We start from the raw sequence: 14,394 nt of genomic DNA, 5'->3' as shown, positions 1-14,394 counted from the left end.
CAATTTCTCCTCTGAATTCCTCCAGAAGATTTTTAATATATTTTGGTGCTCCTATATTAGGTGCATATATGTTTACCAAGGTTATATCTTCCTGTTGGATAGATCCTTTCAGTATTATGTAGTGGCCTTCTTTGTCTCTCATTATGGCCTTCATTTTGAAATCTATTTTATCAGATATGAGTATTGCTGCCCTAGCTTTATTTTCTTTCCATTAGCTTGGAACGTTTTTTTCCTTCCCTTCCCTTTCAACCTATGTGAGTCTTTTGTTGTTATTTGGGTTTCTTGTAAACAACATATATATGAGTCATGCTTTCTTATTCAATCAACTGCTCTGTGTCTTTTTATCAGAGCATTCAATCCAGTTACATTAAAGGTGATTATTGATATATACTTATTTATTGCCACAGATCTATTAAAAATTAGTGTGGTTATATTTTTATTTGTATTTTTTAAAAATAATTATAGCAGTTCTTTTAACATTTCTTGCATTGATGGTTTGGTGCTAATATATTCCCTTAGCCTTTTTTTTTTTGGTCTGGGAAGCTCTTTATTTGTCCTTCTGTTTTGAATGATAGCCTTGCTGGGTAGTGTAGTCTTGAATTCATATCCTTGTTTTTCATGACTTTGATTACTTCATGCTATTCCATTTTAGCCTGTAGTTTTTCTGCTGAGAAGCCAGCTGATAGCCTTATGTGGGTTACTTTGTAACTAACCTATTGCTTATCTCTTGCTGCCTTTAGGATTATCTCTTTGTCTTTAATTGTGGGCATTTTAATTACTATGTGTCTTGGTGTGGGCCTGTTTGGGTTCTTCTTACTTGGGACTCTCTGTGCTGCTTGAATTTAAATGCCTTCTTCCTTTACTAAATTAAGGAAGTTTTCTGTCACTATTTCTTCAAATATATTCTCTAACCCTTGCTCATGTTCTTCTTCTTCCTGGACTCGTGATGCTAATATTTTTAAGTTTCCATTTGTCCCACAGGTCTGTTAAGCTGTGTTCCTGTTTTTTAATTGTTTTTATTTTTGGTTTTCTGATTTTTTTTCTACCCTGTCTTCTAATTTACAGATCCGATCCTCAGCTTCCTTTAATCTTCTGTTTAGTTCTTCCAATGTGTTCTTTATTTCTGCTATGGCATTCTTTATTTCTTCTTGGTGGTTTTTAACTTCCAGCTGGTTGATATTCAATGTGTCTATGTCTTTACTCAATGTGTTGATGTGTTTCCTCATGCTGTAGAGTTTCCTCAAGATCATGGCTCTGAGTTCTAGCTCTGTTAACTTGCTTAACTGAATTTCACTTATCTCATCTTTGGTAGAGGCCTATTGTTCTTTCATTTGGGCTTTGTTTTTTTGTTTCACCATTTTGGCTTTCTCAGTGGGTTTTGGAGCCTGGCAAATTTTCTCTGTGGGTGTTGGTGTTCTGCCGTTTTCAGCTTTCTCTACTGAGTTTTGATGAGTGTGTGAGGACCCATGTTAAACACCACTGTCAAGTCTTAGTTTCCTGGGTAGATTTGCAAGCCGAAGAATGATTCAGTTATTCTCTAGCTTTTTGCCTCAAGGCTACTAGTCATGGCTTCTTGAAGAGCCTTGGGTTCTCAGTTGAAAGAAAACCTCCCTTAGGTGTTCAACATAAGGGGTTTTTGCAAGAGTGGGGCAGATACTGGTTGTTAAAGATCCTCAATTTGAATTTTAGTGGCTTACTGGGTAGGGTTGGCTGTCCATGGGAGGGGCTACTGCCTCTCCCCAGAGCCCTGGAAAGGAGTAAGATGGCCATCATTCTGTGTGGCCAAAACTCAGCAAAAGCTCTAAGTGCCCTCCAAATCTAGAGTGTCTTCACACAGTTCCAGTCCAGTTTGCCCTCCCTCTGCTGGAGCCCAAGGTGAGTGGTTGTGGCTGGGAGTTTAACCGCTGCTGTCCATGGGCTCCCAGCCCCCCTCTCATGCCTCCACAATCCTACCAGGCTCAATTCAGTGTCCCTGGTTATATGGTCCCCAGAAGCTGCTTTTCTGTTGCTTTTCCCTGACAATTTGACTTTATTTTACTTGTAATTTCAGTTTGGTCCTGGGAGATGGTCTGTGAAGCTTCCATTCACTGTGTTGCCATTTTGGAATCCTGCATTCAAAATTTTATTTCAGGCCACTTCATGTTCTTACACTTGCCTTGCTTCAGAAATCTGGCCACCAAAGCCAGAGTAAGAACTCCTTGCTTTCCCAAGATGGACTGTTCAAGGAACAATATATTATACAGCCTGCCTGATTTAGTCTTGAAAGACACTATGTTTCTAGAAATTTATCCATTTCTTCCACATTGTCCAATTAGTTGGCATATAATTGTTCTTAAGATTTTCTTATAATCCTTTGTATTTCTACCATGTATATTGCCACTTTCCTTTTAGATATTTTTTATGTGTATTCTTTTTTTATTTTCATGAGTTTGGCTAAAGGTTTATCAATTTTTCTATCCTATCAAAAAACCAGCTCTTGGCTTTTAGTCTCTACTTTGCTTATTTGTATTATGATCTTTATTATTGTGTTTCATCTTCTTACTTTCAATTTTCCTTCTTTTTTTTAGTTATTTAGGTGTAAGATTAGATTGAGTTTTTTCTTATTTTTTGAAGTAGGCCAGTATTGCTATAAATTTTCCTCTTACAACTTTGTTGACTGCTTTATGTCTGTTTGTATATGCTTTATATATTTAGTTGCTACTACATTGGTTGCATAAATATTTACAAGACTTATATCCTGTTGTAAGATGGGTCCTTTTATCATTGTGAAATTACTCTTCTTTGCTTTTTTGTTATAATCTTTGTTTTAACGTCTACGTTGTTGGAGAGATTCCAAAATGGTGGCATAGTAAATGGAAGTTACAAAGACCATCTCCAAGGACCAAACTGAAATTACACCTAAAATAAAGACAAATCATTGGGAAACAGCAAGAGAAAAGCAGCTTGCAAGAACCATATAACCAGGGACACTAACTCAATCCTGGTAGGATTGTGGAGGTATGAGAGTGGGGTGGTAGCCCAGTCAGCAGCAGTCTTAGTTGTGAGCAGCATTCTTAGGGTTAAAATCTCAAGCTGGCTCCACAGCACAGAGGGCCAGGGCAGAGCACTACATTGGCTATAGCCACTTACCTTAGGCTCCAGCAGAGGGAAATTGGACTGGACTGGAACTGTGTAAGAACACTTGGGATTTGAAGGGCACTCAGAGCTTTTGCTAAGTTGTGGCCAAGCAGGACGGTGGCCATCTTACTCTCTCCCAAGGATCTGGGAAGGGGCAGTGGCCCCTCCCTCGGATGTCAACCCCACCCAGGTGGGCAAAAGAAATGCAAATTGAGGCTCATTAACAACCAGCATCTTCCCCACCCTCAGGAAATCCTATTATGCTGAACATCTGAAAAATTTTTTCACTCAACTGAGGGGTACAACCCAACACTTATCAAGTAACTGAGACTAGTAACCTTCACGCAAGAAGCTAGAAGAAAACTGAACCATTCTTGGGCTTGCAAATCTACCCAGGAAAGTAAGACTTGACAGTGGTGTTTAATGTCGGTCCTCACATGATCATCCAAACCCAGCAGAGGGAGCCACAAACAGCAGAACACCAACATCTACAGGAAAAGTTTGGCAAGCTCCAAAGCCCACTGACACAGCCAAAGTGGTGAAACAAAGAAACAAATTTAAAATGTAAGAACAATAGACCTCTACCAAAGATGAGATAAATAAAATGCAGATATGCAAGTTATCAGACATAGAGATCAGGACCATGATCTTGAGGAAGCTCAACAGCATGAGTAAGAACCTCAAAACCATGAGTAAAAATACAGCAGCACTGAATACCAACAAAGTGGAAATGAAGAATACCACAGCAGAAATACAGAACTCATTAGAAGGACTAACCACCAGAGTAGAGGAAGCTGATGACAGGACTAGGGAATTAAAAGACAGGGTAGAAAAAATCAACCAATCAGAAAACCAAAAGGAAAAAACAATTGAAAAACAAAAATACAGCTTACGAGAACTGTGGGACAACTGGAAATGTAATAATATTAGCATCACAGGAGTCCCCGAAGAAGAAGAAAATGAGCAAGGGTTAGAGAACATATTTGAAAAATAGTGACAAAAACCTTTCTTAATTTGGTGAAGGAAGAAGGCATTCAAGTTCAAGAAGCATAGAGAGCCCCAAGTAAGAAGAACCCAGCAGGCCACAACCAAGATGCATAGTAATTAAAATGTCCACAATTAAAGACAAAGAGAATCCTAAAGGTAGCAAGAGAAAAGCAACAAGTTACCTACAAAGAAACCCCCATAAGGCTATCAGCTGGCTTCTCAACAGAAACACTACAGGCCAGAAGAAAATGGCATGAAGTAATCAAGGTCATGAAAAACAAGGATATGAATCCGAGACTACTCTACCCAGCAAGGCTGTCATTCAAAATAGAAGATCAAATATAGAGCTTCCCAGACAAAAAAAGGCCAAAGAAAGACATTAACACCAAAACAGCACTGTAAGAAATCTTAAAGGAGCTGCTGTAATTAGTAGAAGAAATAGGAAGGAAAATAGAACCACACTAAACAAAAATGGCAATAAATAAGTACATATCAATAATAACCTTAAATGTAAATAAATTTAATGTTTTGATAAAAAAACAGAGTAGCTGATTGAATAAGAAAACATGAATCATATAAGTTGTTTACAAGAGACCCACCACACAACAAAAGACTCACATAGGTTGAAAGTGAAGAGATGAAAAAAATCTTCCAGGCAAACGAAAAGGAAAAAAAAACTGGAGTAACAATTGTTATATCTGAAAAAAATAGGTTTCAAAATGAAGGCCATAACCAGAGACAAAGAAGGCCACTACCTAATATTGAAAGGATCTATCCTACAGGAATATATAATCTTGATAAACATACATGCACCAAATATAGGAGCACCAACATATATTAAACATTTTCTGGAGGAATTCAAAAGAGAAATTGACAGCAATACAATCATAGCTGGGGACTTCAAAACCTTACTGACATATATGTATAGATCTTCTAGACAAAAAATTAACAAAGACGAGAAGAAAAAATGGCGGCGGAGTGAATGGAAACTACACAAACCATCTCCCAGGACCAAACAGGAATTACAATGAAAATAAAGACAAATCCTCAGGAAGGGGCAACTGAAAGGCAGCTAGGAGGAACACATAACCAGGGACACTGACTCAATCCTGGTAGGCTTGTGAGGATGCAAGAGGGGGCCAGGAGCCCACGGTCTGCAGCGGCCTGGGCTGGGACCAGCAGACTTGGCTGGGACCAGGGGACTCGGCTGGAAGCTGTACCCTTGGCTGGGTCCTGTGTCCTTGGCTGGGACCAGCAGCCGCCTTGGCAGGGACCAGCAGCCGCCTTGGCTGGGTCCTGTGATCTCAGCTGGGTGCTACGCCCTTGGCTGGGTCCAGCAGCCTCCGCTGGAAGCTGCTGCTGCCTCGGCTGGGTCCGGAGACCGTGGCTGGGTCCTGCTACCTCGTCAGGGGCCAGCAGCCTCGACTGGAAGCTGCACCCTTGGCTGGGCCCTCTGGCTTCGGCTAGGACCGGGAGAAGCCTTGGCTGGGTCCTGCAGCCGCCATGGCTGGGTGCTACGCCCTCAGCTGGGTCCTGCGTCCTGAGCTGGGTGCTGTGCCCTCGGCTGGTGTTGCAGCCTCCCTTAGCTTGGAGCAGCGCCCTCGGGTTAAAGTCCCAGGTGGCTCCACGATGCAGAGTCCAGACAGAGGCTAAATTGGCAGCAGCCACTCACCTTAGGATCTGGCTGAGGGAGGGCAGACAGAACTGGAACTGTGTGGGGACACTCGAGATTTGGAGGGTGTTCAGAGCTTTTGCTGAGTGCAGCCATGCAGGACTATGATAATCTTACTCCTTCCCAAGGAGAATCAACCCCACTCGGTGGCCATTGAAATGCGAATTACCACCCAATAACAACCAGCACCTGCCCCACCCTCAGAAAATCCTCTTACACTGAGCACCTGAGACAGTATTCCAGTCAACTCAGAAACCAAGGTTCGTCAGGTGACCCTTACTAATACCCTTCAGGCAAAAAAGCTAGAGGATAACTACCATTCCCTGGGCTAGCAACTCTAACCAGGAAAATTAAGACTTGACAGTGGTGTTTAAAACGGGTCCTCCCTGCCTAATCCAAACCCAGGAGAGGGAGTCACACACAGCAGAACACCAACACCCACAGGGAAAATTTGGCAGCCTCCAAAGCCCACTGTGATAGCCAAATTGGTGAAAAACTGAAACAAAAGTCAAATGAAAGAACAGAGACCTCTACCGAAGATGAGATAAATGAGGTTCAGTTGAGCAAGTTAACAGAACTAGAATTCAGGCCATGATCTTGAGGAAGCTCAACAGCATGTGTAAGGACATGAGCACCATGAGTAAAGACATAGAAATGTTGAAAATTAACCAGATGGAAATTAAAAACAGCAAGAAGAAATGAAGAATAACATATCAGAAGTGAAAAACACATTGGAAAGTCTAAAAAGCAGAGTAGAGGAAGCTGAGGACCGAATCAGTGAATTAGAAGACAGAATAGAAAAAATCAACAAATAAGAAAACCAAACGGAAAAAACGATTAAAAAACAGGAAGACAACTTAAGAGAACTGTGTGACAACTGGAAATGTAATAATATTCGCATTATAGGAGTCCCCAAAGAAGAAGAAAATGAGCCAGGGTTAGAAAATATATTCAAAGAAATAGTAACAGAAAACTTCCCTAATTTGGTGAAGGAAGAAGGCATTCAAGTTCAAGAAGCACAGAGAGCCGCAAGGAAGAAGAACCCAAACAGGCCCACACCAAGACACATAGTAATCAAAGTGCCAAAAATTAAAGACAAAGAGAGAATCCTAAAAGCAGCAAGAGATAAGCAACAGGTTACCTACAAAGGAAACCCCATAAGGCTCTCAACTGACTTCTCACAAGAAAACCTACAGGCCAGAAGGGAATGGCATGAAGTACTCAAGGACATGAAAAACAAGGATCTGAATCAAAGACTACTCTACCCAGAAAGGGTATCATTCAAAATAGAAGGTCAAATGAAAAGCTTCCCAGACAAAAAAAGGCTAAGGAAATAAATTAGCACCAAACCAGCACTGCAAGATAAGTTAAAAGGACTGCTGTAATTAGCAAAAGAAATGGGAAAAAAATAGAACCTCAGTAAACAAAAAATGGCAATAAATAAGTACATATCAATAATCATCTTAAATGTAAATGGATTGAATGCTGCCATGAAAAGACACAGATTAACTGATTGGATAAGAAAGCATGACTCACCTATATGTTGCTTACAAGAGATCCATCTCACAAAAAAAGACTCACATAGATTGAAAGTGAAGGGATGGAAAAAAAATTTGCAAGCAAATGGAAAGAAAAAAAAAAAGCTGGGTAGCAATACTCATATCTAATAAAATAGATTTCAAAATAAAGACCATAACTAGAGACAAAGAAGGGCACTACATAATATTGAAAGGATCTATCCAACAGGAAGATATAACCTTGATAAACATATATGCACCCAATATAAGAGCACCAAAATATATTAAAAATCTTCTGGAGGTCTTCAAAGGAGAAAACGATAGCAATACAATCATAGCAGGGGACTTCAACACCCCACTAACATCACTGGATAAATCCTCTAGACAAAAATTAGCAAGGAAACAGAAACTCTAAATGAAGCACTAGACACAATGGTTTTAATAGATATCTACAGAAAATTACACCCCAAAGCTACAGAATACACATTCTTCTCAAGTGCACATGGGACATTCTCATAGATAGACCACATGTTAAGGCACAAACTAAGTCTCTATAAGTTCAAGAAGACTGAAATTATATCAAGCATCTTCTCAGATCACTACGGCATGAAATTAGAAATCAATTGCAAGAAGAACATACAAAGACATTTGAACACATGGAAGCTAAATAGGATGTTATTAAACAATAAATGGGTTACTGAGGAGATCAAGGAAAAAATTAAAAACTTCACGGAAACCAATGAAAATGAAGATACAATAACACAAAGACGATGGGATGCAGTGGAAGCAGTTCTGAGAGGAAAGTCCATAGCTCTACAGGACTACCTCAAAAACAAGAAAAATCTCTAATACACTATCTATCCTCACAACTTAAAGAACTAGAGAGGAAACAAAAAGAAAACCCCAGAGCAAGTAGAAGGAAGGAAATAGTAAACATCAGAGCAGAAATAAATGACCTAGAGACCAAAAAAACCATTCAAAGGATCAGTGAAACAAAGAGCTGGTTTTTCAAAAGGATAAACAAGATGGATGGACCATTAGCCAGACTGACCAAGAAACAAAGAGAGAGAACGCAAATACACAAAATCAGAAATGAAAGAGGAGAAGTAACAACTGACACCACAGAAATACAAAAGATCGTTAACAACTACTATGAACAATTATATGGCAACAAATTTGATAATCTAAGCGAAATGGACAAATTTCTAGAAATACGTAGTCTCCCAAAACTGGACCAGGAAGAGATAGGAACCTTGAACAGACCAATAACAACAGAAGAAATTGAAGATGTAAGCAAGACTCTCCCAGCAAACAAAAGCCCAGGCCCGGATGGCTTCATGGGGGAGTTTTACCAAACATGCAAAGAAGAACTAACACCCATTGTCCTGAAACTATTTTTAAAATTTCAAGAATAAGGAAGACATTCAAACTCTTTTTATGAAGCCAGCATAATTCTAATTACAAAACCAGGAAAAAAAAAAAAAAAAACTACAAAGAAAGAAAATTACAGGCCAATATCCCTGATGAACATAGACACCAAAATCCTGAACAAAATACTAGCAAATCGGATCCAGCAATACACCAAAAATATTATCCATCATGACCAAGTGGGATTCATCCCAAAGATGCAAGGCTGATACAATATTCGCAAATCAATAAACGTGATACACCACATAAATAGAATAAAGAATAAAAACCACATGATCATATCAAAAGATGCTGAAAAAGCGTTCGACAAAATCCAGCATCCATTTCAGATAAAAACCCTCAGCAATGTTGGAATAGAGGGATCATATCTTGACATAATAAAGGCCACATATGAAAGACCTACAGCCAACATCATACTCAATGGGCAAAAACTAAAAGCATTTTCTTTAGAACAGGAACAAGGCAAGGGTTGCCCCTTTCACCACTCTTATTTAAGATAGTACTTGAGGTCTTAGCCACAGCAATCAGACAGGAAGAAAAAAATAAAAGTGATCCAAATTGGAAAGGAGGAATTCAAACTGTCATTATTTGCTGATGACAGGATACTATATGTAGAAAACCCCAAAGACCTCATCAGAAATTTACTAGACTTAATAAATGAATGTGGAAAAGTAGCAGGATACAAAATTAACATTATGAAATCGATGGCATTCTTATACAACAAAGATAAACTCCCAGAAAGAGAAACTAAGAAAACAATCCCATTCACCATTGCAGCAAAAAAATTAAGATACTTAGGAATAAACTTAACCATAGAAATAAAGGACCTATTCATAGAAAACTACAGGTCATTGAAAAAAGAAATAGAGGAAGATATAAAAAAGTGGAAGCACATACCCTGTTCATGGATTGGGAGAATTAACATCATTAAAATGTCCATATTACCCAACGCAATCTATAGATTCAATGCAATTCCCATCAAAATACCTACGGCATACTGCACAGAATTAGAGCAAGTACTTCAAAAGGTTATATGGAACCAAAAAAGAACTCGAATAGCCACTGCAATCTTGGAAAAGAAGAACAACGTTGGAGAGATCACAATACCAGATTTCAGGTTATACTACAAAGCCACTGTAATCCAAAGAGCCTGGTATTTGCACAAGAACAGACATATAGACCAGTGAAAAAGAACAGAGAACCCGGAAATGGACCCAAGGCAATATGCTCAATTAATATTTGACAAAGGTGACAAGAGCATACAGTGGAGTAAGGACAGTCTCTTTAATAAATGGTGCTGGGAAAATTGGACAGCTACTTGCAGAAAAATGAAACTAGACCATCAACTTACACCATATACAAGAATAAATTCAAAATGAATAAAATACTAAAATGTGACTCATGAATCCATAACAATCCTCAAAGAAACTGTAGGCAACAAAATTTCAGACATCATATGCAGCAGAATTTTCACTGATACATCACCTAGGGCAATAGAAACAAAGGAGAAAATGAACACATGGGACTACATCAAACTCAAAAGCTTCTGCACAGCAAAAGATACAATCATCAAAACGGAAAGGCTACCCACTGTGTGGGAGAGGATAATTGCCAATGATATATCAGATAAGGGGTTAATTTCCAATACTTATAGAGTGCTCATACAACTCCACAAAAGGAAGACAAAGAACCTAATTAAAAAATGGGCAGAGGATCTAAATAGAAACCTCTCCAAACAGGACATACAAATGGCTAAAAGACATATGAAGAAATGCTCAACATCACTAATCATCAGAGAGATGCAAATTAAAAGAACCATGAAGTTTCACCTCACACCTGTCAGAATGGCCGCCATCAACAAATCATCAAACAAGTGTTGGTGAGGGTGTGGAGAAAAGGGGACTCTAGTGCACTGCTGGTGGGAATGCAGACTGGTGCAGCCACTATGGAAAACACTATGGTGTTACCTCAAAAAATTAAAAATTGAACTTCCATTTGACCCAGTGATCCCACTTCTAGGAATATACCCTAAGAAGCCTGAAACACCAATCAGAAGTAATATATGTACCCCAATGTTTTAACAGCACTATTTACAATAGCTAAGATCTGGAAAAAGTCCAAGTGTCCATCAGTAGAAAAATGGATTAAAAAACCTGTGATACATATACACAATGGAGTACCAGGCTGCTGTAAGAAAGAAAGATCTCTTATCCTTTGAGACTACATGAAGGGACCTGGAAAGTGTCATCCTAAGCGAAACAAGCCAAGCAGAGAAAGACAAGTATCATATGATCTCACTTATTTATGGAATATAATGAACATAACAGTCTGAGGAATGGGGTAGTCCCAGAAACGTGGAAGTGGGGTACACACTGACAATGCCCACAAGAGGCGGTGGTGGGGGAGAGATCAACCACAGAAGTTATATGCATATATTCATGAACAATGGACATGGACAATAAAGCTGGGGACAGGGCAGGGAGTAAGGGTGAGGGGGAAATCAGTGCGGGGAAAAGGAGAAACATCTGTAACAAAAATTAATTAATAAAAAAAAAAGAAAAAAAAATTAACAAAGAAACAGAAACTCTAAATGAAGCACTAGACCAAATGGATTTAATAGATATCAGCAGAGAATTACATCCAAAAACTACAGAATTGACATTCTTCTGAAGTCCACATGGGACATATTCCAACATAGACCACATGTTAGGACACAAACTAAGTCTCTACAAGTTCAAGAAGATTGAAATCATATCAAGCATCTTCTCAGAACACAATGGCATAAAAGTAGAAATCAACAGGAAGAAAAACATGCAAAGACATTTCAAAAGATGGAAGCTAAATAGCATGTTATTAAACAATGAATGAGTTACTGAGGAAACCAAGGAAGAAATTAAAAACTTACTGAAAACCATTGAAAATGAACACACAATAACACAAATCTATGGGATGCAGTGAAAGCAGTTTTGAGAGGGAAGTTCACAGCAATACACGCCTACATCAAGAATTAAGGAAAACTTTTAATAGAAGGAAATATTTAAGATCAGAGCACAAATAAATGACATAGAGATTAGAAAAAACAAAAAAAACAATTCAAAGCAACAATGAAATGAAGAGCTGGTTTTTTGAAAAGAAAAACAAGATTGATGGACTCTTAGCTAGACAAACCAAAAAACAAAGAGAGAAAACCCAAATACACAAAATCATAACTGAAAGAGAAGTAACAACTGAAACCACAAAAATACAAAAACTCATTAACAAATACTATGAACAATTATAAGGCAACAAATTTGATAATCTAAGTGAAATGAACAAATTTCTAGAAGCACATAGTCTCCCTGAACTGCACCAGGAAGTTATAGAATACTTGAATAGACCAATAACAACTGAGAAAATTAGAGAGGCAATTAAGACTTTCCCAGCAAACAAAAGCCCAGGCCTGCACGGCTTCACGGAGAGTTGTACCAAACATTCAAAGAACTAACACCCATTTTCCTCAAACTATTTCAAAAATTCAAAAAGAAAGAAGACTTCCTAGCTTGTTTTATGAGGGCTGCATAATTCTAATTCAAAAACCAGAAAAAGAAACTACAAATAGAAAAAAGTACAGGCCAATATAGCAGATGAACATAGATGCCAAAATCCTTAACCAAATACTAGCAAGTTGGATCCAGCAATACATCAACAAAATTATTCACCATGACCAAGTATGATTGATCCCAAGGTAGCAAAACTGGTACAATATTTGCAAATTGATAAATGTAATACACCACATGAACAAATTAAAGATAAAAACCACATGATCATATCAATAGATGCTGAGAAAGCATTCAACAAAATCCAGCAGCCATTTCTCATAAAAACGCTCAGCAATGTGGAAATAGAGGGATCATATCTCGACATAATAAAGGCCATATATGAAAGACCTACAGCCAAGATCATACTCAATGGGCAAAAACTAAAAGCATTTTCCTTAAGAACAGGAACAAGACAGGAATGTCCACTTTCGCCACTTAAAAAAGTATTGGATGTCTTATCCACAGCAATCAGAAAAGAAAAAAAATTAAAAGAGATTCAAATTGGTAAAACTGTCATTATTCACAGGTGACATGATATTATACACAGAAAATTCTAAAGACTCCATCAAAAATCTACTAGACTTAAATGAATTTGGCAACGTAGCAAAATACAAAATTAATGTAAGGAAATCGATGGCATTCTTATACACCAATTAGAAACACACGGAAAGAGAAACTAAAAAAAAATCCACTTACCATTGCGGCAAAGAAATTAAGATACCTAGGAATAAACTTAACGAAAGAAGTAAAGGACCTCTTTGCAGAAAACTACAGGTCATTGAAAAAGGAAATAGAGGAAAATATTTAAAAAAGGGAAGCACATACCTTTTTCATGGATTGAAGAATACTCAATGGGTTGAGCATTGTCCTATGGACAGAGAGGTTCCAATTCAATTCCTGGTCAAGGTACATGCCCGGGTCGTGAGCTCAATCCTTAGCATGGAGCACGCAGGAAGCAGCCAATCAATATATCTCTCTCACATTGATGTTTCTCTCTCTCTCTCTCTTTCTCACTTTTCCTCTAAAAAAATCAATAAAAACATATTTAAAACTAAATAAATTTTTGCACTGTATTTATGATGTATATTTTTATTTATTTATTTAATTAATTTATTTTTGTTACAGATGTTTTTCCCTTTTCCCCCACTGATTCCCCTTCCTCCACCCTCCCCGCCCTGTCCCCAGCTTTGTTGTCCATGTCCATTGATCATGCAGAAATGCATATAAACTCTGTGGTTTATCTCTCCCCCACCACCCCCTCTTCTGAGGATTGTCAGTCTCTACCCAACTTCCAAATTTCTGGGACTACCCCATTCCTCAGACTGTTATGTTCATTATATTCCACAAATAAGTTAGATCATATTATACTTGCCTTTCTCTGTTTGGCTTGTTTCACTTAGGATGATACTTTCCAGGTCCCTCCATGTTGTCTAAAAGAATAAGAGAACTTTCTTTCTTACAGATGCATAGTACTCCATTGTGTCTATGTACCACAGCTTTCTTATCCATTCGTCTACTGATGGACGTTTGGACTGTTACCAGATTTTAGCTATTGTAAATAGTGCTGCTACAAACATGGGGGTACATATATTCTTTGTAACTGGGGTTTCAGGCTTCTTAGGGTATATTACTAGAAGTGGGCTCACTGGGTCAAATGGAAGTTCAATTTTTAATTTTTTGAGGAAACACCTTAGTGTTACCTCATAGTGGCTGTACCAGTCTGCATTCCCACCAGCAGTGTACTAGAGTCCCCTTTTCTCCACACCCTCGCCAACACTTGTTGTTTGATGATTTGTTGATGGCGGCCATTCTGACAGGTGTCAGGTGAAACCTCATTGTTGTTTTAATTTGCATCTCTCTGATGATTAGTGATGATGAGCATTTCTTCATATGTCTCTTAGCCATTTGTATGTCCTGTTTGGAGAGGTGTCTATATAGTTCCTCTGCCCATTTTTTAATTGGGTTCTTTGTTTTCCTTTTGTTGAGTTGTATGACCACTCTATATATATTGGAAATTAACCCCTTATCTGATATATCATTGGCAATTACTGAGCATTTTTATCAGAAATACGTGCTGGGTTTTGTCAAATGCTTT

This window comes from Molossus molossus, unplaced genomic scaffold (assembly GCF_014108415.1).
Source record: "Molossus molossus isolate mMolMol1 unplaced genomic scaffold, mMolMol1.p scaffold_m16_p_2, whole genome shotgun sequence".
NCBI lineage: Eukaryota > Metazoa > Chordata > Mammalia > Chiroptera > Molossidae > Molossus > Molossus molossus.
The sequence above is the reverse complement of the archived record's forward strand: the minus strand, read 5'-3'. Positions refer to the sequence as shown.